Genomic DNA, 24,928 nt, shown 5'->3' with positions numbered 1-24,928 from the left:
CCCACAGCACTCCAGTTTCTGTTCCACCCTAACTACTCTTAACGCTCTATTAGATATGCAAATATTCTCCCCATGTCTTATTTATACAAGTAATAACATGCCACACATCTATTCTCCATTCTGTTTTTCTCGTGTAACAATCTATAAATGACCTGCTGGGTCAGAAGATATGTGCATTTTCTATTTTCATCGATATTGCTAAATTGTCCACCAAAAAGTACGATGCTTATTTCTCTAATACCTCATCAATGCCAAACATTATCACCCTTTCATTTTTGTTATTCTGCAAGATCAAAAAACCACATCTTATTGTGGTTTGACTTTGCCTTTCTTTTATCACGGATGAGGTTGAGAACCTTAACATGCTTAAAAGCCATTGACGTTTATTGTTTTGTAAATCATCTCTTCATGTACTTTGCCCTTTTTCTTTTGCACAGCTACAGTTTTTCTTGGAATGCACAAAATGGGGCAACCTTAACACCTGTCTCACGGAAAGATGGAACTCAAAGGCTGTCCATCCATACTTAGGCAGTTGGGCTAAAGGTGGGTGTTGGAGTGAGGGCCGTGGGTGGAATGGCCCAGGAGGGACCCACAGAGTGACAGGGGAGAACCACTTAGAACAGGCACACTCATCTAAGAACGGCTTTTACATTCCAAAGGATTTGAAATACCAACAAACAAACAAACAAGGAAGACTACGTGATGGGGACCATATGGCAAGCCTAAAGTACTTCCTATGTGGCCCTTTACTGAAAACGTTCGCCAAGGAGGCTGTGGAGGAGCAGTCTGGGAGGCAGGAGGAGCTCAGGCAGGCTGGAGGCTGGGAAGAGCGGAGGCTCGAGTTCTCTGAGATTGGAGGGGTTCGCAGCATAGGGTTTGCCAAGAATTCAGGTAGGGCGAGGATTTAGGAGTGCTTTGGAATTGGCGGTGAGGAAGTAAGTAGGTCACTGTGACCTTCGGTAGAACAGGTTTGGAGGAGTGTTGATAGACAGGCTTTTGAGTCACAGGAAAGAAAAAAATAGAGGAAGGGAGGGAACCAAGGGATCGGGAGGGGGAGAGAGAGGAAGAGAAGTCTGGGCATAAAATGTGAGTGCCTAGCAAAAGTTAGTTAAAAAGAAAAAAACACTAGCATGACTTCTTTAAGACAAATAAGTACGTTTACGAGTTCAAATGTTGTTTACTTCTTAAACTACTCTTTAGATGTGTCTGACCTAAACTGTGGCTCTCCCCTTCTCCAATCTCTCACTCTATAAGGAAGTAAATTCCTAACGGACATAAAAACGAAGAGTGTTAGCACCGAGTGGGACCTTGGTGCTAGCTAGTCCGTACCCAAGGAGTATTGGTGAGGCAGCCAAAGCTCCAAGAGGGAAAGTGGCAGGGCCAGGCCACACAGTGAACTTGCGAGAGCTGGAACTCTGGCTCTTACTTCCAACTCTTCCCCTGCTCTGTGGCTGCCGTTTTCATCTTCTTTGACAGCCCGACAGCACCTAACATCTTGCTGGCGTCCAGTAGACCCTCTATAAATATTTCCAAATACTATACATTCATTTCCAGACATTGTATTTCGTTCTTTTTCAAACTTCTATTTTGAATACCTTCTTTCATTTTTGTAAGGTCAACATTATTGAGGTGCAATGTTTTTATTGTGGTAAAATACACGTAACACGAAATTGACCATTGTCACCATTTTCAAGTGTATAGTTCTATGGCGTTAAGTACGTTCACATTATTGTTTTCAAAATTCACATTGAGTCCTATCCATCACCACCGTGAAAAAGGTGGACTTTCTCATCTTCCCAGCTGAAACTCTGTACCCGTTAAACAATAACTCCCCATTCCCCTGGTTGGGGTATAATTTACGTACAATAAAATCCCCATTTTAAGTGTACATTTTGTTGGCTTTTGACAAGTGTACACGCTTGGGTACTCACTACCATAATCAAAATATAGAACATTTCTCTAACCGCAAAATATTCCTTTATACTCCTTTCCAGTCAGTTCCCAAACTCTACCTCTGACCCCGGACTCAACCTCTGACCTCTCATCTAGATTTGTGCTTTCCTCAAAGCACATATTTTTGCTTTCCCACAGATCAAAAAACCACGCCTCATTGTGGTTTTACTGTTTTTTTTAAATTGTTTATGAGGTTGAGAATGTTTTTGTCATGATAGGTTATTTTCCTCTTTTGTAGAATTTTGTAAAAAAGGGGTCATACGGTATATACTCTTTAATATTTGGCTTCTTTCACCCAGTGTAATGTTTTTGAAATTCACCGGTAGTTTTTTCCTCTTTATTGCCAAGTAGTACTCCATTATACGGATGTGCTTAAGTTTGTCTATTTACTCACTTGTTAACAGACATTTTAGTTATTTTCAGTTTTGTTTTGTTTTTGCTATTATGAGTAAAGCCTGTATAAACACTCACATACAAGTCTTTGTGTGGACATATGTTTTCATTTCTCTTAGATAAAAAACCAGGAGTAGAATTGCTGCGTCATATGGCAGGTGTAACTTTATAAGAAATTGCCAAACTCTTTTCCAACATGGTTGTACCATTTCGTGTTCCCACCAGCCATGGATGAGAGTTCCGCTGCTCTATATCCTTGCAAACACTTGACGGTGGTGTCAGGTTTTAAAATTTTAGCCATTCTAGTGGATGTGTAGTAGTATCTTATTGCGGCTTTAACTTGCATTTCTCTAGTGAATAAAAGTGTTAAGCATATTTCATGTACTTATTTTATATCTTCTTATGTAAAACGTTTGTTTAAATCTTTTGCCCCTTAAAAAAATTGGGTTTTTTGGTCTTATTATTGATTTGTAAGAGTCCTTGATATATCTGGATGCAAGTCCTTTGTCAGAGGTATATGAATATCAGACGTTAAAATTCATCAATTTATCAATTTTTTCTTTTATTATTTATGCTTCTTGTGTCCCATCTAAGGAATCTTTGCCTAACCCAAGATTGTGAAGACTTTTTCCTATCTTTTCTTCTAGAAGTGTTACAGTTTTAGCTCTTAGGTGTAGGTCTGTGGTTTATTTCCAGTTAATTTTGGGGTATGGTGTGAGGTAAAAGTCAAGGCTCATTTTTTCCATATGGTTGTCCAGTTGTTCCAGAACATTTTGTCGAAAAGATAACTTTAGCTCATTGAATTACCTTGGCACTTTTGTTAAAAATCAATTGACTATACATGTGAAGATCTATTTCAGGACTCTTTGCTATCTTCCATTAATCTGTATGTCTGTTCTTACACAAATACCACGCTGTCTCAGTTACTGTAGCTTCATAGTTAGTATTGAAATCGGTTACTGTAATTCCTCCAACTTTGTTCTTTTTCAGAAATTCTTGGCTGTGGGGCTGGCCTGGTAGCGCAGCAGTTAAGTTCGCACGTTCAGCTTCAGCGGCCTGGGGTTTGCTGGTTCGGATCCTGGGTGCCGACCCTACACACTGCTCGTCAAGCAATGCTGTGGCAGGTGTCCCCCATATAAAGGAGAGGAAGATGGGCACGGATGTTAGCTCAGGGCTAATCTTCCTCAGCAAAAAAGAGGAGGATTGGCAGCAGATGTTAGCTCAGGGCCAATCTTCCTCAAAGAAGAAAAAAAAAATTCTTGGCTGTTCTATGTCCTTTGCAAGTCCATATAGATTTTAGAATGAGCTTGTCAATTCCTTCAAAGGAGTGTGCTGAGATTCGATTGCATCAAGTCTACAGATGAGTACTTTTTTCATTTAAAAAATATCATTCAGAATTTACGCACTCTTATGCACGAGGGCTTATTTCCTTGTGTGTTCTGAGATATTTTCATTGTGAGCTCATATTCCTTAGAAATTTATCTCTGATAATTCTTCGAGGCCTGGATTTAAAATGTGTTTTCCACAGAAGATTTGTGTTTATTTTTCCCAGGCATAATTTACTACCCTGGCCTACTTTAGACAAAAATTTCAGGTTGGGTTTTTTGGGGGACCATGTAGCATGGATTCCAACCCTAAGCCCATGTAAAGGTGAATTTATGAGTAAGTCCAATTTTTTCTCTTAGGTCTTGTTGCTCCAGAAACAGGCCCTGAGACCTGATTTGAGCTCAAGTAGTTTATTTCGGAGGTGATCTCAGATAGCCCCAGTAGGGGAGTGGGGAATTACGACGAGAAAAGGATGGGATCAGATGCATCAACAAGGAGGAGGTTATCACTGAACAATAGGGGCTCGGTCTAACCGAGGTCCTCTGCAAGATGGTACAGAACATACACTGGATTTGTCTGATGTGAGGGGTGAGGAAGTTGGGGTATTTGTCTACCAATCCCCAATCATCATTGGTTGAAGACCGCTCCCCAGGGCATTTGCTCCCTACCTTTCAGCCCACCCAGCACGCTGATGGAAGATGCTCCTGCAGCCAGCGAAAGTCCCTGGCAGACAGTCATACTCCTTTTTACAAAAGGAGGTTTCCCTCTTAGGTTCCTTGCCATGTGGAAAACTCAGGCAGTACCTCCAACACTGACATGCTTCTTTGCCTCATCATCAGTCTGTGCTCCTGTGCTGGAGAACTTTATGTGTTGACTTGACTGGGCCATTGGTACCCAGATATTTGGTTGAACTTTATCCTGGGTGTGTCTGTGAGGTTTTGGGGTGAGATTAATATTTGAATCGCTAGACTGAGTGAAGCAGATGGGCCTCCTCAACGTGGGCGGGCCTTGCCCTATCAGTCGAAGACCTGAATAGAACAGAAAGGCTGACCCTCCTGCCAGTCAGAGGGAGCTCTTCCTGTCTGACTGCCCTGAGCTGGGCCATTGGTCTTTTCCCGCCTCTGGACTGGAACTTACACCTTTGGCTTTCCTGGGTCTCCAGGTTGCTGACTGGAGATCTTGGAACTTCTCAGCCTCCATAACCTTGTGAACCAGTTCCCTGTCTATATATGTCTCCTATTGGTTCTGTTTCTCTGGAGCACCCTGACTAATACAGCTCCCGTGACAGAAGCTGAATATGAGCCCCCTCATTTTAATTCCTTTTTTCACCTGTGAGAGCTACGGAAGGGCTTGTTCCCTAAGTTATCTATGAAGTAAACACATTACAGAGACAATTTTCCTCGAAGTCCAGGGTCAGTCCAACGCTATATCAAGAAAAGGATGTTCATGGGGCTGGCCCCGTGGCAGAGTGGTTAAGTTCGCGCGCTCCGCTGCAAGCGGCCCAGTGTTTCGTTGGTTCGAATCCTGGGCGCCGACATGGCACTGCTCATCAAACCACGCTGAGGCAGCGTCCCACATACCACAACTAGAAGGACCCACAACGAAGAATATACAACTATGTACTGGGGGGCTTTGGGGAGAAAAAGGAAAAAATAAAATCTTTAAAAAAAAAAAAAAAAAAAAGAAAAGGATGTTCCTCCTGTGACCGTGGCTCTGGTTTTACTCTTCAGGAACTATCCGTTCCCATGTTATTGTGCAGAAAAGCAGTGGGCCCCCTCCTGCCCACCAGACCCTGAAGGTGCCACAAACACTCAGAGGAATATTGAATAGTTTCTCTTTTTGTTGTCATAGAATAATGGTGCCCAATCTGATCATTTTGTTTTTTCCAGTTTTCCCATGGATATAAGGGTGAAGAAGATTGACCCGTTTAGGCCATAATACATACAGGAAAGATGCAGGAGTTAGAATTGTGTATTTTCTTCACGTAAGACTAATCGATTGGTCCAGGGTTGGATCAGGCCATCTCAGAGAGGACAGTCTTAATGAACTAAAATGGGGATTTATTTAGAACGATAGAACAGCTGAGCTTATTTCCTTTATTATAAAACTTGGAGCCAATCAACAACGGATTTAGTTTAATCCATCTTGATTATAAATGAGCCATAAAATGTAAAAATACATACATAGGTTCGCAATATTTATCACTGGTGGTGTGTGGAGGTGTGTTTCGGTGTGGCCGTGTCAGACAAGGAGTGTGTGTAGGGTAGGGGGAGGGGCTTGATAATGATAACAAGTGGATATTAGAACAGGTAGGGAGGAAGGGCCACAGACACAGGTGAGAAAATGGGTGCTCACCTGTAGGAGTGTTCTACATCCATCTGCCCGCTCCAGTTTCTAACAGAGACTGTTTTCCATAGAGATGGAATGGGCAATTCCAGTATCTCATGGCGCCTAGACCAGCGCTTCTCAAACTCTACAGTACACATGACTCACCTGGGGACCTTATTAAAATATAGATTCTGATTCAGTAGGTCTGGGTGGGCCCTGAGATTCCGCATTTCCAACAAGTCCCTGAGCTAGTCCGCGGACCACGTTTTAAACAGTAATGCCTTAGAAAAATATTTACCCTGCAGTTCACACTTACCTGCCCCAAACTGCACCATTAACACTACTTCTTTCGGTGCAAATACTATCTTTAGTCATTAACATATTGAGGCGAATTTGGTGATCAGATCTTTGTTGATGAGGTAGCAATGATTTACAGGCAAGGAATTAGAACATTTTTAACAAGAAAGTACTTTATTATTGAAAAACTATTTTAGCGAAATCCCATTTTACATCACAGATGCTCACACCTACAGGAACTGAAAAGGAATAGTTATATAACATTGAACCACAGTGCCCCAGACAGACACAAGATAGTGGTTCCTCTTGTTTGGTTCCTGAATCTATATCCAGGAATTTTAGGCCTTATGAAGAAAATAGGGTGGAAAGTGAAACGGCGAAATAATGAGGATGCTGTATTGAGGTTTTACCACGAGCCAGACACTGCGCCCAGTGTGTTACATGCCATATTGTCCAATCTCATTTAATCTCTGAAAACAACCTCGAAATAGGTACTATTGTCATCCTCATTTAGCTACAGGGATACTGAGGCTAGGTGATGCTCTGTAAATTTCCTAAAGTCACTCAGCTAGTAAGTTCCCCTATCACCAAAGACCATTCTGAAATTTTCATTCATTTATTTATTCACTCATTCAACAAATATTTGTCAGGTCTCTCTGTGCCTGGTACCCTGCAATGTGCTGGATGGACAACAATGAATAAAGAGAGTTTGTGTCCTCAGACTAGGCTCACCCAGAAAAATGTCCAGTGCTGACTAAATGGCCCTGTATTGAAGGCCTTCAGGAAGGAGGCTTCTGACACGGACCAGGGTAAAGATACAGCCTCAGAAGCAGGGGTGGGAGTTCTTAATTCCTCATTACCTGCAAGGGCATCTTCACCTGTTTTTTCATTTCCGTGGATGGCATTGCTCTCAAGGAGTAAACAAAGGATGGCTTGGTGGCAGCTGGCATTTCGTGGCTGAGCCCTGCATCTGAAGTGGTAGCAAGCAGTGGCCTGTGGCTCCCTGGCCTTTCAGGAAGCAGCCTTAGGACCGCAAATCCAAAGCCATGGAAAGTCTTTGGCTAGTAGGGTCTGAAGGGTCTCAGCCCTGTTTGTCTTTTGGGAGAAGAAAACGTGGTAGAAATGCTGCAGGCCTAGGAAAGCTGGGTGCCTATTTCTGGAGTAGGGCATTCTAATGACACGCATGGCCCGTGGCTTGTCTTGATCATGGTGAAGGACAGCAAACAGCATTGATGGGGCAGCCTCAGAAGGTGACACCCTTACCTCCAGTTTTCTTTCTCTCATTCCTCCCATTTCCAGCTGAATATTTTAAACAGTAAATGATGTGGGACCTGGTGGAGTCTTCCCATATGTTCATTCTCTGCTGGGGCAGAACCTCTTCAAAATCCTACACAACAAGGTTGCCATGAAGCAATGGGAAGTTTTAGGGGCCACCTCAACACAAATCAAATGGCTTCTCAATCATTGTTTGGAATATTTATCCACAGGAAAGCCTTTGATATTCACTATTTAGTCCAGATATTAAGGAGTCCCCATAAAACATTTTCCCTAGCACAATTAGCAAGCAGGTGAGCATCTTTTCAGGAATTGAATATGGTGCTGCTGAAATCCTCTATCCTGTAAAACAGATGGGCTGACCTCAAATGGGCAGCTGGAGCCGGAGTGGAGCAGCTGAAGGCTGCAGCGTGTGAATGGGCTGTTGGTCAGGGGCTTGCTTTAATCTAAGAGGAACCAGGAAAGCGGAGCCAGCACAAGGTGGAGGAGGACTGGGGCGCCAGGTGCACCAAAAGCTCAAAAGAAATGGAGGAGAAGCCAGGAGGCCACATCTGTTCTACAGAAGGAGAAATGAAAGGAGGTGGGGGAATCAGGAGGGTTTCCTTGTCTGGAGCCCTGGCGGTCCTGGGGCTACAATCTAATGGGACAGGTCAGTGCCATCTTCTGACGTTGATTGATCTGCTCATTCATTCAACAAATATTAACCGAGCACCTACCATTCACCACGCTGTGAGGATACAACAGTTAACAAGACAGACTCCCTGCTCTCATGGGAAGGAGGTTGGCCAATAAACAAATAAATGTGAAAATGTCAGCAGAGACTATGGAGAACAATAAAGCAAGGTAAGAGGGATGGAGACGATGTGGCCTGCAGATGGTGGTGGATTTGCTGTTTTACATAGAGTGTTCAGAAATACTGTCTTTGATGATGGTTAGCAGACACCTAGAGGAAGGGAGAGAGCAGGCTGTCCATACCTCTGTAGGAAGAGCACTTTAGGCAGAAACATATAGACCTTAATCACAAGAGACCCGGAAGGGCCTAGAATCTTATATTACCACTGGGCTTTAGCATCTGCACAATTGGCGAAGCTCACAGAGCATTTGTAATGATCTCAATGATATCTTACTTAATCAGATACTTCCATTCTTTTAAAAATCTTTTTTTCATTTTATTCTAAAGTTATGCCAGAAGAAATATTTGTAGCTTTCAAATTAATTGGCCCCACAACTGGATTTAAGGTGGAATGAGGCTGGCTGGGAGATTCAGAAAAGGCTTTCCTGACCAAGTGACATTTCAGCTGAGACCTGAAGGGAGAGTAAGAGTCAGCTAGGAATGGAGGGAGGGGCCAGGTAGTCCAAGCAGAGGGAACAGCATGTCGAAGGCCCTGAGGTGGCCTGCTCATCTTGAAGATGTCACTTTCAAGGTGACATCCTACAGCTTTGACCCTCTAAGCACAGAGTGGGCACCTCTCCTTAGCACAAGCCAGAGCTGTTAGTGCCATCTGCTCTGCAGCCATTCTGGGGTGTGCATGTCTTCTGGCCCCCTGCCCCATGCTGCTATCTAGCGTCCTTTCTATATTAGATGCTGGTCCTTTAATTTTTAAAGTCCTCGCTGAAGCCTGGAAACCATTCCTTATGGTTCCTGATGTGTATCTATGTCCCTTGGGTCCTGAGGGTGACTGGCTCTCTGGCCCTGAATTCCTGTTCTCCTGCTTCGTTGCCAGGCTTGGCCAGGCTTATTCAGTGACATCTGGAAAATAACTTTCCTGCTCCGTGTTTTAGTGTTTTGAGACTACATGCCATTCTATAATCCCACAGTCATATTGTGATGGCCTCAGTTAAAAAAAAAAAGTTTAAGATCCTTTGAAGAAAATGTTATATAATTATATTTAGTTTCATACTAGATGTAGCAGACAACCAAAAGTGTAATTATACGTGTACCCAGTTTTTGGAAAAACTGATGCATGGAAATTCTCATAACAGTTATATTTGGAGAGGATTTTTCCTATTAAAAAATCACCATAGTTTCCTCTCAATAATTTCCCCAGTGTAGTTAAATAAGATCAAACTTTCAAAAAAAAAATTCAATCTGTGTCCAACTTCTCGGCCTCTGGAGGAAGATATTCATTGTATAAAGTGGGGCACATCCCTACTGCTCTTTTCTCCCTCTCTCCCCTCATCGCACCAGGATTTGCTTGGCCTCCTCTTCCTGTAACCCCGTCATCTCTACCCGTGAGTGGGGCCCCCTTGGTGCTCACCCATAGACTCCACCCAGCCCAGACTCTGGAACTGTAGCTGTCCTTGGAACACCCTAGGCTCACTGGTCTTCTCTTGATCCCAAACCCACTCTAGCGAGTGCCCCACTTCTTTGCTCCTCTTTCCAACAAAACTCTTCAGAAGGTCGTTTATACTAATTGTCTCCAATTCCTCTCCTCCCGTTGTTTCTGGAACTCATTTTAGTCAGGCTTTCACCCCACCACTCCTCTGAAAGCGTTCTTGTTAAGGTCACCAACCAAGTCTGATGGGCACTGCTTAGTCCTCATCTTTTTTTTTTCTCCCCAAATCCCCTCCAGTACTTAGTTGTACATTTTTTTTAGTTGTGGGTCCTTCAAGTTGTGACATGTGGGATGCCGCCTCAGCATGGCCTGATGAGCGGTGCCATGTCCTCACCCAGGATCTGAACCAGCGAAGCCCTAGGCCACCGAAGCAGAGCATGCAAACTTAACCGCTTGGCCACAGGGCCAGCCCCAGTCCTCATCTTATTTGACCTCTCAGCAGCTGATTATTCTCTCTGCTGTGAAATTTTTTCTTTATTTGGCTTCTGGACCACCAGTCTCTCATGCTTCTCCTCCTGCCTCACTTGTCACTCTTGGCAGGTTCCTCCTCAGTCCCTAGCCATTAGAACATTATGAGACTCAGTCCTCAGACTTCTTCTCTCCTTCTTCTGCATTCACTTGCTAGGAGATATCTTCGGTCATGTGGCTTCAAATACATCACGAAAACTACCAAATTCATATTTCACTTGGGACCTCTCCTCTGAACTTCAGACTCTTTTATCCAACTGCTGGCTTGACATCTCCACTCAGATATTTAACGAGATATCTCACATTCAACATGTCTGCAACTGAGCTCTGATTCCATCTTGCAAAACCAGCTCTTTCTGCAGTGTGAATAACGACCTCCCAAATATGTCCATGTCCTAATGCCAGAACCTGTGAATGTGTTACCTTTCATAGCAAAGGGACTTTGCAGATGTGATTAAGGATCTTAAGATAGGGAGATCATTCTGGATTACGTGGGTGAGCCCAGTGTAATCACAAGGGTCCTTGTAAGATGGAGGCAGGAGGATCAGAGTCAGAGAGAGAAAAAGGAGATGTGACAACAGAACCAGAAGATGGGAGGATGTACTTCGAAGATGGAGGAAAGGTCCATGAGCCAAGAAAGGCAGGCAGCCTCTAGAAGCTAGAAAAGACAAAGAAATAAATTCTCCCCTGAAGCATCCAGAAGGAACATAACACTGCCAACACCTTAACTTTAGACTTCTGACCTCTAGAATTGTAAGAGAATAAATTCATGTTGTTTTAAGCCACTAAGTTTGTGTAATTTGTTACAGCAGCAATAGGAAGCTAATACAGACAAGTTTCATGTCAGTAAATGCTGACTCCATCCTTTTAGTCGCTCCAGAGGGACACTGGAGTTGTTCCTATTTTTCCTTTCTTTCACACCCGACATCCAATCCATCAGCAAATCCTATTGGCTCTACCTTCAAAATATGTCCAGAATCCAACAACTTTTCATGACCACCACTAGTACCATACTGGTGTAAACCATCATCCCCTCTGCATGGCAAGTACCTCCTAACAAGTCTTCCTTCTCCCCAGCCTGCTCATCTGCGGTCTATTCTCTTAGCTGCCAGAGCGATCAGGTGAAAACATACATTAGAGCTTAGCATTCCTTTCTCAAAACCTTCGATGGTTTCCTACCTCAAGCGGAATAGAAGCCCAAGTCTTTACCAAGGCCTACAAGGGCCTGCACGATCTGGCCCCTGGACACCTCTCGGAGCTCGTTTTCTGTCACTGCCCCCTTGCTCACTCTGCTCTAATCACAACAACCTGCAGTGGATGGTGGGAGGCGCCGCTCACATCACCTTTGAGAACTGGGGACTTACTGCTGGTCGTGCTGCTGGCTGACAGCCCTCAGGCGCTGAGGATGGCCTGAGGACAGACCTGCCTCCCCCGACATCCCATTCTGCCCCTTTCCCACGGCTGAGTGCAGAGGGGCCCAAGGGCCCGGCCCCTGTCCCCAATGCAGGCCAGCTCTGAAGAGTCACCTGTCTTCAGAACTCCCCATGGGTGTCTAGGGTGTTTGTTGGGACTTTTTCAAAGTTCATCTTCTTCTGCCCAGTCTCACTTCCTTCTCCTCCCTTCACTTCCACAGCCTGACCCCAAGTCCACTCCTTAATAACCATCCGCTGTGCTGATCGCCACCTCAGAAACTGCTTCCTGGGGATCCCAACCTGGGAAACTCATCTCTGCTATTCTTCCGATGCCTAAATACCCTTTGCCTCAGGGCTCTTGCAATTTCCGTGCCTTCTGCCTTTAAAGCTTGTCTCCTAGATACTCTCACGGCGTACTGCCTCCCTTCTTTCAAGTCTCTGCTCTAAGGTCCCATAGCCAGCGGCCCTTCCTGACCACCTTACGGAAAATAGCAGGCACCACCATCACCAGCCTTACTGTCCCCCTTAGTCGGCTGAATTGTTTTCTACAGTGTTCGTCATCATTTGATATAAATATCCTTGTTGATTTGGTTACTTTCTCTGACTGTACTCTAGCCCCGTAAGGACAGGGACTTCGTCTGTTTTGTTCACTGCTATTTCCATGGCAACTAGAACAGTGCCTGCCACCTAGTAGAGACTTAGTGCCAGGTCAGGCTGGCGCTGGCCTTGCTCTGACCTGATTCTAGTCATCGGCCACTGTTATATTTCTTGTGACGAAAGTCCTGCCTTGTGGGTTTCCATCTGGACCCCTTTGATCCCTTTGATTCCAAGTCGATGGCTTCATGGCTTTTATCCTCCATGACAAGGGGCTCCCTTGTTATCGCCTCCTCAGTTGTTCTAGAGATTGCAATCCTGCCCCTGTGGCCCAGTCCCCATATACCCGCTGTTAGATGACCAGGAATCCCACCTCTCAGTCTCCAGATGCCATTGTGTTGTTAACTACTGGACCCCTTCCCCCAAACCAAGTCCCCATTCTCATCAATGTCCCACCTGCTGTTTGGTCAGCCTCCTTGTAAGCCATGTCCAAACGAGGAGCCACACCTCCACCTTCAGCATCAGAGATGCCTGCAAGGGCAGTGTCACAGCTGTAGGGAAAGAAGTTCACTTTGGGCCAGAAGGGCCTGGGTGTGCTTCCCGGCTCTGTCACTTACAGCGAGGCACCCTTGGGCAAGTCGCTCACTTCCCTGTGCTCCAGCTTCCTCCCTTGTAAGACACAGCCACTGACCTGCAGAGTGGCTGTCAACAACACACTAAGATGTACGAAAGTGTCTAGCACATAGCTGGCAGTCAGCAAATTCCTCCTGACTACACTGAAATCCTCTGAAACATCTGCTCCATTGTGTTCAAGGGAGTAGCAGCGCGTCCTCAGCAGGCAACTGTAAAACTGGGTAGCTCTATGCGGAAAATAAAGTCTTTCCTGTGGGAAAACATTCAGCATTACATGAAGTTCCATGATGGTTTCAAGCGTATTGGAACAATACAACAATAACTTGTGCAGCAAAATTACATTGTCGGCCAAGTGTACTAGGTCCAGGCATTCTCTCACGCACAGGAAAGCATGGCTTCACCTCCAAAAGGCAGCCTTTAAGGAACAGGTAGCACTAAAACATAATAAATCCCATCCTCATCTTTGCCAGATTCAATAGAAACATTTATACTAAACCTTGCCAAATCCACAGAGGCTTTTCTAGTTCCCATTACTTTGCTATTCAAAAGGAAGGGAGCAGTCGCTTCAGCGGTAGGGTGTGGTATTTTTAACAGAGTGCTGAAAGCAAGTTCGACACAAATGACCAATGTTGGCAGAGTGCACAGTTCTCGAGTTATTTTCGTGATGGGCAATGTTTTTCTTTTTTATTCCGTTTTCCTCCCTCTTGAGTTGGCTAATGATTTCCAATGAATAGGACTCTGTCCAGGACAGTCCAGCTAGGCCACATTGAATACCCAGGGTCAATGAGCGGTGCTGTGTTGGCGTCCTTTATTCTAATGGACTTTCAGTATAGTAAAGATGGAAAAGAAAATGCTGTTGGGATGTTCATTTGTAACTCATACTCTTGGTTTGGAAGTGGGTCATCAGCTCAGGAAAGAGAATATAAAAATACATAATAGGGTCACCACAGTTTCTGAAGTCTGAGCCATCATCTCTTGGGGAATCAGAACATGTGTAGACACATCATGAAAGTGTTTCATATTCTTCCACATGCCGAGGTACAGAGCTTCGCTCTCCAACCTGGATGAGCTGTTTCATGTTCGCCTGGCAGGCAACTTCAGGCATCACGCGTATGTCTAGCTCCCTGCAGTCAGCGGCGGCTACCTTCCCCGCCAGCTGTGTTTTCTCTGTGATACTGCCAGGAAAAACGTGTTTAAAGTCATTATTGGTTACTATTGAATCTGACAGACAAGAGAGACATTGAATCTCTCAACATACCTCATCCATCCCAAGGGATGGGCGTGAAGACAGCATCCTGGAGGACACGCGGTGCGCATCCAAGAAGGCAGGCAGATCCCTTCTTCATAGTCAGTCCATGATTTTTCAGAGATTCTCAATTTCCTCCTGGGGAGTTGAGTGCAGGAATCAAGGGGGATATTTGAGTCGGTGAATGTCTTCCAAGAGAAGCCTTGGCATTTAAACTCCAGGTTTCAGTTTTAAAATATATTATATGCTCATGGTAAAAAAAAAAAATTAAACAGCATGCAGTGAAGGGCAAGTCTCCCTCAGCCCACGGACCCCCCAGTTCCCTTCCCCAGAGGCAACTACTGTTACCAATTTTTTTGTGTGTTCTTCCAGAGTCTATGCATAGAAGAGGAGCTTTGATTTTTGAAATGCATTTTTCTATGTTCAGCTGAAGTGGTTCATAAGATGCCTTTTCCAAATCACTCTCCATGGTAACACAACTTTGGAACACACACAGCACCCTCACTCACCCGGACACACACGCACGCACACAGCCATCCTCTTAAGCATAAAATGGAGGGGAAATGATGCAACAGAGAGTGACGAGAAGGTATATTACAGTAAACCACAGTGGTTAGTGGATTCTCAGATGGTTCCAGACAGCTTTTTATACAGAAATAGCCTGGTGAGAACACCCCAGCCCACTCAGACTTCAGAACAAATCCCAGGAACTGGCTTTTGTGCAATCTTCCTCTTGAAGCTCAAGTCTAAACACAGCAGAACTTGGCTGGGCTGCATGGGTACCTTCGTGGACAGACAGAACATTCCAGTTCCTCAGGCTGTCCTTGCTCTTTTCCTCTGAACCAGGAGATTTTTCTTACAGATAGTGCCTGCTCCTCCCCCACTCTGACAGCATGCAAAAACTGAGAGCCCCTCAAGTGTCTCTCGGTCACGCAGTTGAGTAAAAACCCAACTCACTCTCACACGCTAAAGGAAAGAAAAAAACCAGTGAGTGGAAAGCTAAGATATATATGTGCACGTTTGGCAGAAATAAAAAAAAAATGTTGTATCTACGAGGCCATTCTGCAACTAAGTGATGTGTAGTATTGTTCAAATTGGGAAGAAGTATTTGTCTTCAGAATGGAGGTGGCTGAATGGGAGTGACAGAGAGTAATCTGCTAAGTTGTTGTTCTAGAGACTTTCCATAACTGAAATGTGAATGAGGACATTGGAGGCCTGGCTTTTACCTAAGTACTGATACAGAATAAAAGAGTTGTCATAATTATTAGTAAAATCAGCCAATGTATAGGAGCCTGAGTAAAAATCTCCCATCAAAAGACCACATGCTAATATAGGAGACACACGGAAGCTGACAGAAAAGGAACAATTGCATTGTAGAGCAGATATACTTGGGTGTGCAGGTCTCATACTCCAAGAAAATAATTGCCTCACCTGCTGGCTAGTTCTTGAAAATCCTTTACTGATTGAGAAAGGCTTAAATTCCTCAATCACAGATAAAGCATAATAAGCAAAGTCCCCTGAAAAGAACAGCAATCATAATAACGCTCATTTCCTGGGTACTTAAATATGGTAAATACTTTACTTAAATTCATACTCAGGACTTTCCATGAATGATCTCCTTTAATCCCTGGGGTAGCTCGTCCCCAAGACGGCCCCTCAGTGATGCCCTTCTGTAGCTTCTAAGGCTAGATTAGGAGAAGCCTTACAGCTTCTGCCTTGGTCTCTTGGAATGGTCATTCTGGGGAAAGTCAATGGCCATAAGAGAAATCCAATTCTCCAGAAACTGCTATGTTGCAAGGAAGCCCAAGCTAGCCATGTGGAGTGGCTGAGTGGAGAAAGAGAAGCCTGGCCAGCCCTCAGTTGTTCCAGCCATCCGTACCAGGTACCAGACATGTGAATGAAGAAGTCATCTTGGACGTCCAGCTTAATGGAGCCCTTGGATGGTTCTAGCCACAACCAATACCTGACCACAACTACACATGACACTCTAAGTGAAAACAGCCCAGCTCAGCCCAGTCAATCCACGGAACCATTAGAAACAGTAATAAATTGCTGTTTTAACCACTAAATTTTGGAGTGTTTTGTTACAGAGCAATAGATTACTGAAACAATCTCCACCTTTACTCTGCAAGATTTTGACTATCATAGTTAATTCTCCAACATCCATTTCATCCCTTCCTCACTGTCCAATTTGGGGAATTGACCCCAGGCCAGGGATACCCCTGATCAGTCTACGCTAGTTCTCAAAGTGTGGTCCAGCAGCATCAGTGTCACCTCAGAACTAGTTAGGCAAATTCTCAAGCTCTTCTCTGGATCTGCTGAATCAGAAACTCTGGGGCTGAGGCCCAGTTGTCTGTGGTTTAAGAAGTCCTTCAGGTGCTTCTGATGTATGCCCAGTTTGAGAACCACTGCCCATATACCAATCATGGTAATCCTGTCCTTACCTGGCTAGCAATTGGTTTATGAACCCAGGCCTAAGCCAATCAGAACATAGCATTCCCTTGGTGTCGGTAGTTCTTCTCCGACTCTGTGGAAGGAGCCAGCCTTAAGATGCAGCTGACACTGAGGAGCAAAGGCAGAGATGCAGAAAGAACCTGGGGCCCAACAGCAGGGTTCAATCAGCCTGTCACATCTTTGAACTCCCCGTTATGTGGGTCAATACATTTTCTCATTGGTTAAACCCATTTGAGTTGGCTTTTTGGTTACTTGTGGCTGAAAGCACACTACCAGGTACAGTGAGCATTATACCTATATTTTTAGGAGAGGTTAGGTAATGTGCAGTAGGTCAGGCAACTAGGAAGCAGAAGAGCTCGGATTGGAACCCTGGTCTCTTTGCTATCAAAGCCCACCCCATAATGAAGCCCTAAAACAGTGAGATTTGCTCCTTTCCTGAGGGTAGAGGGTTCTGTGTTTATTGTGGGTTAGGGTACTGAGACTACATGAAGGCAGTGGACATCTGACAGAAGAAGGGTTACCATGAAACGAGGAAAAGGTCCAGAGAGAGGAGAGAGGATGCATAAAAGACAGATGACTCCTTCTGAATTCTACTCAAGGCTGGCTTATGCTCTGGGATTTCTGCAGGTCCTTAAACTGAACGACATCCTTTCCCTTCTCCTTTCCCCCCAAACAGATCGACATATTATGTTGTTTTTGCAAGAACGACACTGGAAGAGTGTAAAGCAAATGTTCCTTTGAGGAGTAGGCTGATGGGTCCAAGTAGGTCTATAAATTGCATCCACCCACACCAGACTACTCCAAAGACAGTGTATTATCACAAAAGGAACAATCCGGAAGATTCCAGTTGTCAGTGCAGCTAGAATGTAGCAGCAGCAGACCTTGCACAAGAGACATATGCCATGGCACAAATTCAGGATTTTTATTACCTTGGGGATCCTATGCTCTGTGGCCCTTCGGTGGACACCAACATTGGAGGGGGGCTCTTGCCTCTGTTTCATTACATCATTGCCTCCACTGCGGGTCTGTTTCATCCACTCCCAGACATTCCTGCCTCCTTTGGACAGCCCCCCTTTAGAGAAGGAGGCAGCTAATTTTAACCTGTAATCTGAAGCCCAGGACAGGGCAATCCCGAGGTACCAGGGTGGCTACAGTAAGGGGACACTTTCAGGGAAAACAAGTCTTCAGAGAAACAAGGCAAACGAAAAGGTGACGACTCTTCTTTCCAACACTCATCTGAGTTTAAAAAAAGGGCTGATTATGCTTGATGAAAATTCTGATGAACGACTTTCTCCCAATTTGAAGCCGATTGCTCTGGGAAACAGATGAGCATTTATCAAAGACTTTTCCGGGAGCAGAGCATTATTTCTATCCTTTCCTGGGAAAGGACACCAGTTAGGGGACAATCCTTCCAATGATGTTTGGAAACATCTATAAAACAACATGTCAATGAGGAGAAAATAATACACTCAAGATAATATGATGCACTAACACATAAAATTGTTTCTAGGTCCTGGGAGCTTACGTATATAAACTAATTTAATCCTCATAAGGATCCTGGGACGTAGGTACTGTTATTATTCCTATCTTGCTGATAAGGAGACTGGGGCACTGAGAGGTTAAGTCATTTGCCCAAGGTCACCCAGGATTCAAACTGAGGCAGCCCAGCTCTGGAGCCCAGCTCCTAACCACCCACAGCACGCCGATAGGGAGGAACACAGAGGAGAATGGGGTTGATGCCAATAGCTGCCTGGGGGAGGTAGGTTTTGACAAAGAATGATGGAGATTCAGGGCAATGTCGGGGGTAAATGAGAGACGAGTTAGATTTTTAAAAAATAGGTTCCCCTTTTTGCTGACCTATGTTACTTTTAAGGATTGTAATGGACATCCTTTAATGGAAGCCCTCTTCCTTAAATACTTAAATTTGATCATTCCATGAGTACTGGGTATGGGGAGCCCTGTTTGCCCCGAATTCTAAGACTAAAGTGCTTTAGAATCAGAGTTGTGGGTCTGCAAAGGTTGATAAAATCACCGGGTTCACCCTCCTTACTTTATAGACAAGGAGATTGCAGCTCACAGAGATTCCATGGTGCCCAGACCAGCACGCTCCAGCTTCTGATTCGCAGCCCAGGCCTCTCCACCAGCCTACACACCCTCCCTTACATGACCTCCTGGAGGCGGCAGCCTGAGATGGGCTGGGCCTGGAACAGCGGGAGCAGAGCAGGACAGGCATGTCTCAGATGATGCTGGAAGTCTGCGAAGACAGTTCACAGTTGGGGAGTTTGAGGCACATTGGCTTGCCTATGTTGGCCTCGGCAGTCCAGAATTGGGGTACATGGGGGAGGGAACCCCTGAAGTCCTGTCAGAGGACTTTTCTGTGGTCTGGGCTCCCTGGACGGCCAACTCTGGGCTTTCCTGCCTGTTCATAGCGCCCCCTTCTGGCCCCATGCCGACTCGCTCCCTGAAAGAGGCCTCTGTGGTCAGGAAGGGCGGCCTCTGGGTTCCTTTGCTGCCACTAGATGACACTGGCCAGTGGGGATGAGAGATGAGCAAGTCGTCACCTGGCCCCGGGGCGCTGGGGAGACAAACTCATAATTGCCGAGTTCAGTTTCTCTCCCTGTGCTGACTAGGAGTCGGCTGTGCTCCTCATAAAACATTTTAAATACAGGGATGATGACTAGACTATTTCATTTAGTTATCCCTGAATCCTAATAAAAAGTAACTTAGGATTTAACAGCAACTATAGCATCATAGCCGGGGACGAGTCAGAAGTGACGTGGTGAGCAGGGAGGGGACTGAAGGAGGAGCTGGCCCCTCAGATCCCAGTCTGGGCCTCCAGTAGGCAGCTGTGTGGTCCATCCCGCCAACCGCGCGGCTCTCTGGTTTGGTTCTTCATCAATTGAAGGTGCAGCATGGACACACGATTTTTAAAAAACAGCTTTATTGGGATACAGTTCAACATACACTTGACCCAATCTAAAGTGTGTCACCCAGCCATTCTCAGTATATTCCCAGAGTGGTGCAACCATCACTGTAATCGATTTTTAGAACATTTTTATCACTCCAAAAAGAAATTCTGTACCATTAGCACCCACTCTCCATTCCCCACCCCCATCCCCAGCCCTAGGCAACTATCAGTCTACTTTCTGTGTCTGTGGATTTGCCTACTCTGGTGAAGTTGTGTGTGTGTGTGTTTGTGTGTATGTGTATAATGCTTTAACACACAAGAGGTTGGGGTGAACCGTGTGTGTGCTCTGCAAGTGTGCCCGTTCTTACTCGCACCTCTTTGAGATCTGAAGTCCTGCTTTGCTTGAGAAGACTAGAGACACGTGGTTTCCACAGAAAGCTGAGTAGGCAAGAAGAATTTTATACAAATAAAACAGAATTTGGAGGAGATGTGAATGTTCCCAAGGGCCTGGTCAAGATTTGGGTAGCCCTGCTTTCTGGGGAACTTTTGACAGGTGTCTGAAGTTTGTTTTATATTCTCATTTACTGCTACAGATGGTAGAGTTGGTTGATTAAGAATAAAATATCCTGGTTAATGACGGTGTCACAAAAAAAAAGGGTACTGAGCTAAATAATACAGAATTATTCAAGACCTAAACTTTGGATGAATCTAAGGCTTAGACAGTGGCCTCCGCGTCAACACCAATCCCTTTATATAAAGACCTCCAAAAAGAATGAGGGTCATTCACGACCACCCCGGGATTAATAGGAATGGCTGGCATGGTGTAATACTTAGAGCTTACGCTCGTTTCCTGTAGGTTATCTATATTCCTGCAATACCTACCACAATCTATACCCTCGCTGGTCAAAGGATTATGTTTTTCTGCATCTTTCTCAGTAAGCTCATCTGCTCTGGCACTCCGGGGTAGTTGCTAGGAGCATAGTGAGGGAAATGTACTTGTTCGGATGCTGGTGTAAGCAAGATTAGCTGTAATTACTGTAAGTGAGTCCAGTTATTGCACATGGGCCGCATTACATTTTCTATGCATGTATGGTTTTATTGTTTACAAAACATTTTCATGTATTTGACCTCAGTTGATCCTTACCAAGTGCTATCAGTTGGGTAGAGTCTCTAATCCTCGGAGTCAGAACCACTGGGTTTGAGTCTGGAGTCCCTACTCAGCAGCTGGGTGTTCTTGGGCGGGTTATTTCAACTCTCTCTGTCTTGATTTCCTCATCTGTAAAATAGGGACCATTACAGTACTTACTTCATAGGGACGTGGTGAAGACTAAGGGAGCGTATGAAGACTTCAGAACTGCGCCTGGAAAACAGCAAACACATGCTCTGTAATTATCCCCATTATCATTATTATTGTTGCTATTATTTTAGAAATCTGGGAACTAAGGCTTGGCAAGGTTAAATGGTTTTCCCAAGAGTGCAACAAGTGGCAGGGCTGGGAGATGAACCTAGGGCTCCTGACTCATCAGTCAGTTGTGAAATTACCTGCCTGTAAAAACAGGTGGTTAGCAACCATACCAAGATATTGTGTTGCTAAAACAAAATAATCATGGCTTTATTAATTAGCAGGAAGAAGTTAATAAATTTTTCTCAATGTTTAACTTTTTCCTTAGAGTTTTCTTGAGCTCTGGGGACTTGCTGCTGCTAAGTGTCCCAGCACTTGCTGGTGCTCATAACCAAGCCAAGGCGTTTGCATCAACCTTAATGGAGAAAATGCAGAACTAACCGCCCATGCTTGGGTCAACAGCTTTCCTGTCCTCCCCTGACTTTGTGATTAATTGCACACACGCATCATCAGCAGACTTTCTGCAGGTGCAGCTGTCCTCGGTTGCATGAAGGAACTGGATACATCAGTAATTTGCAGCATCCCACAAAGCACAGATTGTTCAGTAAAGAACACGATGCCTTCTAGGTCCACCACCCCCTGAGCAAGCCCAAGGGCCACCGATTGCACGCAGGTCACCCCTTCCCAACCTCGAATTCTACCAAATGTAGACTGACTTTTCTTATTTTATTTAATTAATTTATTTATTTTTAAAGATCGGCTCCTGAGCTAACATCTGTTGCCAATCTTTTTCTTCTTCTTCTTCTTCTCCTCCCCAAAGCCCCCCAGTCCATAGTTGTATGTTCTAGTTGTGAGTGCCTCTGGCTGTGCCATGTGGGACACCGTCTCAGCATGGCCTGATGAGTGGTGCCATGTCCATGCCCAAGATCCGAACCAGCAAAACCCTGGGACACCAAAGTGGAGCGTGCAAACTTAACCACTCGGCCATGGGGGCTGGCACCCTAGACTGACTTTTTACACTTCCTGCAGCCATGCAAATTTCAGATCAAGTATATATGCCCTGCATTATTCTTGTAGGAGAGAGAAAAGAGGGAACCTCGAAGTTGAGAAGTGAGATGGAGCACAGGACGCATGCTTTGACCAAGCTTAAGGCAATGGAGGGAAAAACGAAGCTCAGGGTACTGAGGAGGGCAGTGCCTTTGCAAGTCCACCCTGCTCCTTTGAAGGGGAAGGGAGCGGTGCCTGGGGTGTGCCGTGGTTGAGCTAAAACCAAAAGCTGCCAAAGCTGAGGATAGACAAGCCTGTATATTGAGGAGGAGTTCTGAGAAATACTCAAGCGTATATGTGACTTTGTTAATTAACTTTTTTCCCCTCAAGCATGCAAGTTAATCCAGAACAGTGGTGGAATCCTGGGAACCAGTTTATAAAGGAAAGAATTAAAGATTTGGTTGGAGAGCCAGTAAAAATATTACATCACACAGAATAAAATAAAATGACCCACGTTATTGGAAGTAATGGGAAAGGACGTTCTGAGGTGTTTCTAGCCTCTAAAGGCTGGCAACAAAGCTGGTTGTATGATTCTTTTTACTGTGTAGCTTGTGTTTTATTTTCATGAACATTGTAAACAACACTGTTGAATGCCAACCCAACATTTCCAGCCTCCTTATTCCTTGCCCACCCCCTGCCAGAGGGGCTGAAAATGCTAAACATTCCCTTTTGCAACCTGTCTTGCTACAGGTGCCCATGTGAACTTAATCCTGGCCTATGAGACATAAGGGGATTTCTGTGGGAGGGGGTAAGACTTTTCTTCTTGATTAAAAGGAGAGATACATATAAGAAGAGCCCTTTTGCACCTCTCTCTCTTTTTGCTTTAGATACCGCCATGTGAGGATGTGATGCCTGGAGCTGTGGCAGCCATATTGTGACTAGTAACCCCAAAGCTGAAATGGAACGCTAACACATAGAGGAAGGTAAGAGTGGAAAGATGAAAAGTTGACTCCTTGAAGGCAACATGGAGCTGCCAACCCAGCTCTGAGGATTGCCTACTTCCAGACTCAAGTAAGTAATAAAAGTCATTAGCTAAAAGCCACTGTTAGTTTTATGTTACTTGCAGCTGAAAGCATCTGACACAAATATATATTAAAAAAAGATAAGTGCCCTCATGGGTTCAGAGTATGTTGATCCCCCAGCCTTCCACCTTTCCTCACAAAGTCTTCCACTGAGGTCTTCACAGGCAGCAATTCTTGAGGTTTGAGAAGGACACAGCGCCTCTCGGAAAGCTGTGAGGTTCAGGCAAACCGTAAACCATTATAAAAGTAAGAGAAATAGTAAAGAATACTTCTGTATCAGGCAGACGCTGACTTTCATGCTGTGAGGGACAAGAGGCCGCTACACAGCTGTTTCTTTTCCCCTGGGAGAATGGGAGTCATGGAGTCTGAGGGGAAAGTTTATAAAAAAACCTCTGAAGGACAGCGACCGCAGCAATAACACGCTGAGCTGCAACCGTGAGGCCAGCTCCCTGGGCTTTACTGTTAAGCTGACCTGAAACTTCAGAGTCATGAACAACTGATTACGGTTTACCGAAAAATAGACGCAAAAAAAAAAAAAAAAAAGAAAAAAGGATTAGTTTAAACTGAAAGAAGTTAGGACCTTGTAAAATGCCCACATATTTCAACTTCTTATTCCTGGGAGTGTTGGCCTCAAAATCGTTATCTGCTTATCTGTGCTATGAAAAGACCAAAAGCTCGCTGCTCTCTACTTAAGTTAAGGATGCCGATGCTTAGAGCCTTGTGGTTGACAGTGGCCACTCTGACCCCTCTCCAGGGTCCTACAGTCTGTGGTCCTCCTGTGGAAACTGCAAAAACAAGGCAGAACAAGGAATGGCAAAGCTCTGCTGTGAGGTGCAGATGTTTAGATTCCAGAAAGCTGTTTCTAGAACATCTTTATTTTTTTGAGGATGATTAGCCCTGAGCTAACATCTGCTGCCAATCCTCCTCTTTTTGCTGAGGAAGACCGGCCCTGAGCTAGCATCGTGCCCATCTTCCTCTACTTTATACGTGGGTATGCCTACCACAGCACGGCTTGTCAAGCAGTGCCATGTCCTAATCCGGGATCCGAACCGGCGAACCCCGGGCTGCCAAAGCAGAACGTGCACACTTAACCGCTGCGCCACCAAGCCAGCCCCAAAAATGTCTTTCTTTAAAACAGTTTTCTTGTTTTTAAGGAAATCAAAGATGCAAGGCAAAGAAAAGGTATTTAGTTTGCACACTCAGGTGTGAAGCAGGACTGAGGGGAGACGTGGATGGGCCACCACCTACAACATCCACGGCAAGCCATTTTTAAACACAAACACAGGGTTTGCAAATCATTTAGGGCCTTTTAGAAACTTTAGGGCTCACCCTCAAACCCAGTTAGTTTATCTGACTCTCTAACTTGGGTTCAAGATTTCTGGTTGGAGAAAATGAAATGTACCTAAAATCAATTTCCAGGCTCTCTTTCTATGTCATTCTTCCGCTTTCCCAAGGCGTTCCTTCGTTTCCCTCTTGAGCAGACATTACACAGATCAGCCTGTGCAGGATGACTGGAGAAGAGCGTGAGCTGTCAGAGGTGGGACGCTTGCTCAGCAGGTCCTCAGGGAAGTGTGCTAAGCGAGTGAACGGTCGTGCCCCTCCGCTGGTGATACTTCAGCTGCTTGCTTTGGAGTCGCCCTTTCAGGCTTTTTCAAAGTGGAACTCTCCCATCCCAGGCTGTAGGGCACATGCTGGCTGCTCCCGGCTCTCCACACCTGAAGTTGGTCTGAGAGAATTACGCCCACCCAAGAAAAGGCGGAGGTAAGAGGTGTAGAGACAAGCTCTGATGGCATTCAGTTTCACTCTTCCCGAACTTTGATCAGGTAAGCCAAAACAAGCAAATCCCTTTTTGCCCAACCCGGCCTGATGTGGATTTCTACCACGTGCAACCTGA

The 24,928-nt window shown here is 45.0% G+C and overlaps 1 long non-coding RNA gene across 1 annotated transcript; it reads right to left on the bottom strand.

Annotated features, from left to right (window-relative positions):
* Positions 1-6,504: 6,504 nt before the first annotated feature.
* LOC139045886 (uncharacterized) lies at positions 6,505-14,685 on the bottom strand. The gene is made up of 3 exons (XR_011505197.1): positions 14,274-14,685; positions 12,839-14,190; positions 6,505-11,034 (listed from the first exon to the last, which is right to left on the bottom strand). It is a non-coding gene; the product is annotated as an uncharacterized lncRNA (long non-coding RNA).
* Between the last annotated feature and the right edge of the window lie 10,243 nt (positions 14,686-24,928).

This window comes from Equus asinus, chromosome 8 (assembly GCF_041296235.1).
Source record: "Equus asinus isolate D_3611 breed Donkey chromosome 8, EquAss-T2T_v2, whole genome shotgun sequence".
Lineage (NCBI taxonomy): Eukaryota > Metazoa > Chordata > Mammalia > Perissodactyla > Equidae > Equus > Equus asinus.
This window is presented reverse-complemented; position numbering and strand designations above follow the sequence as displayed.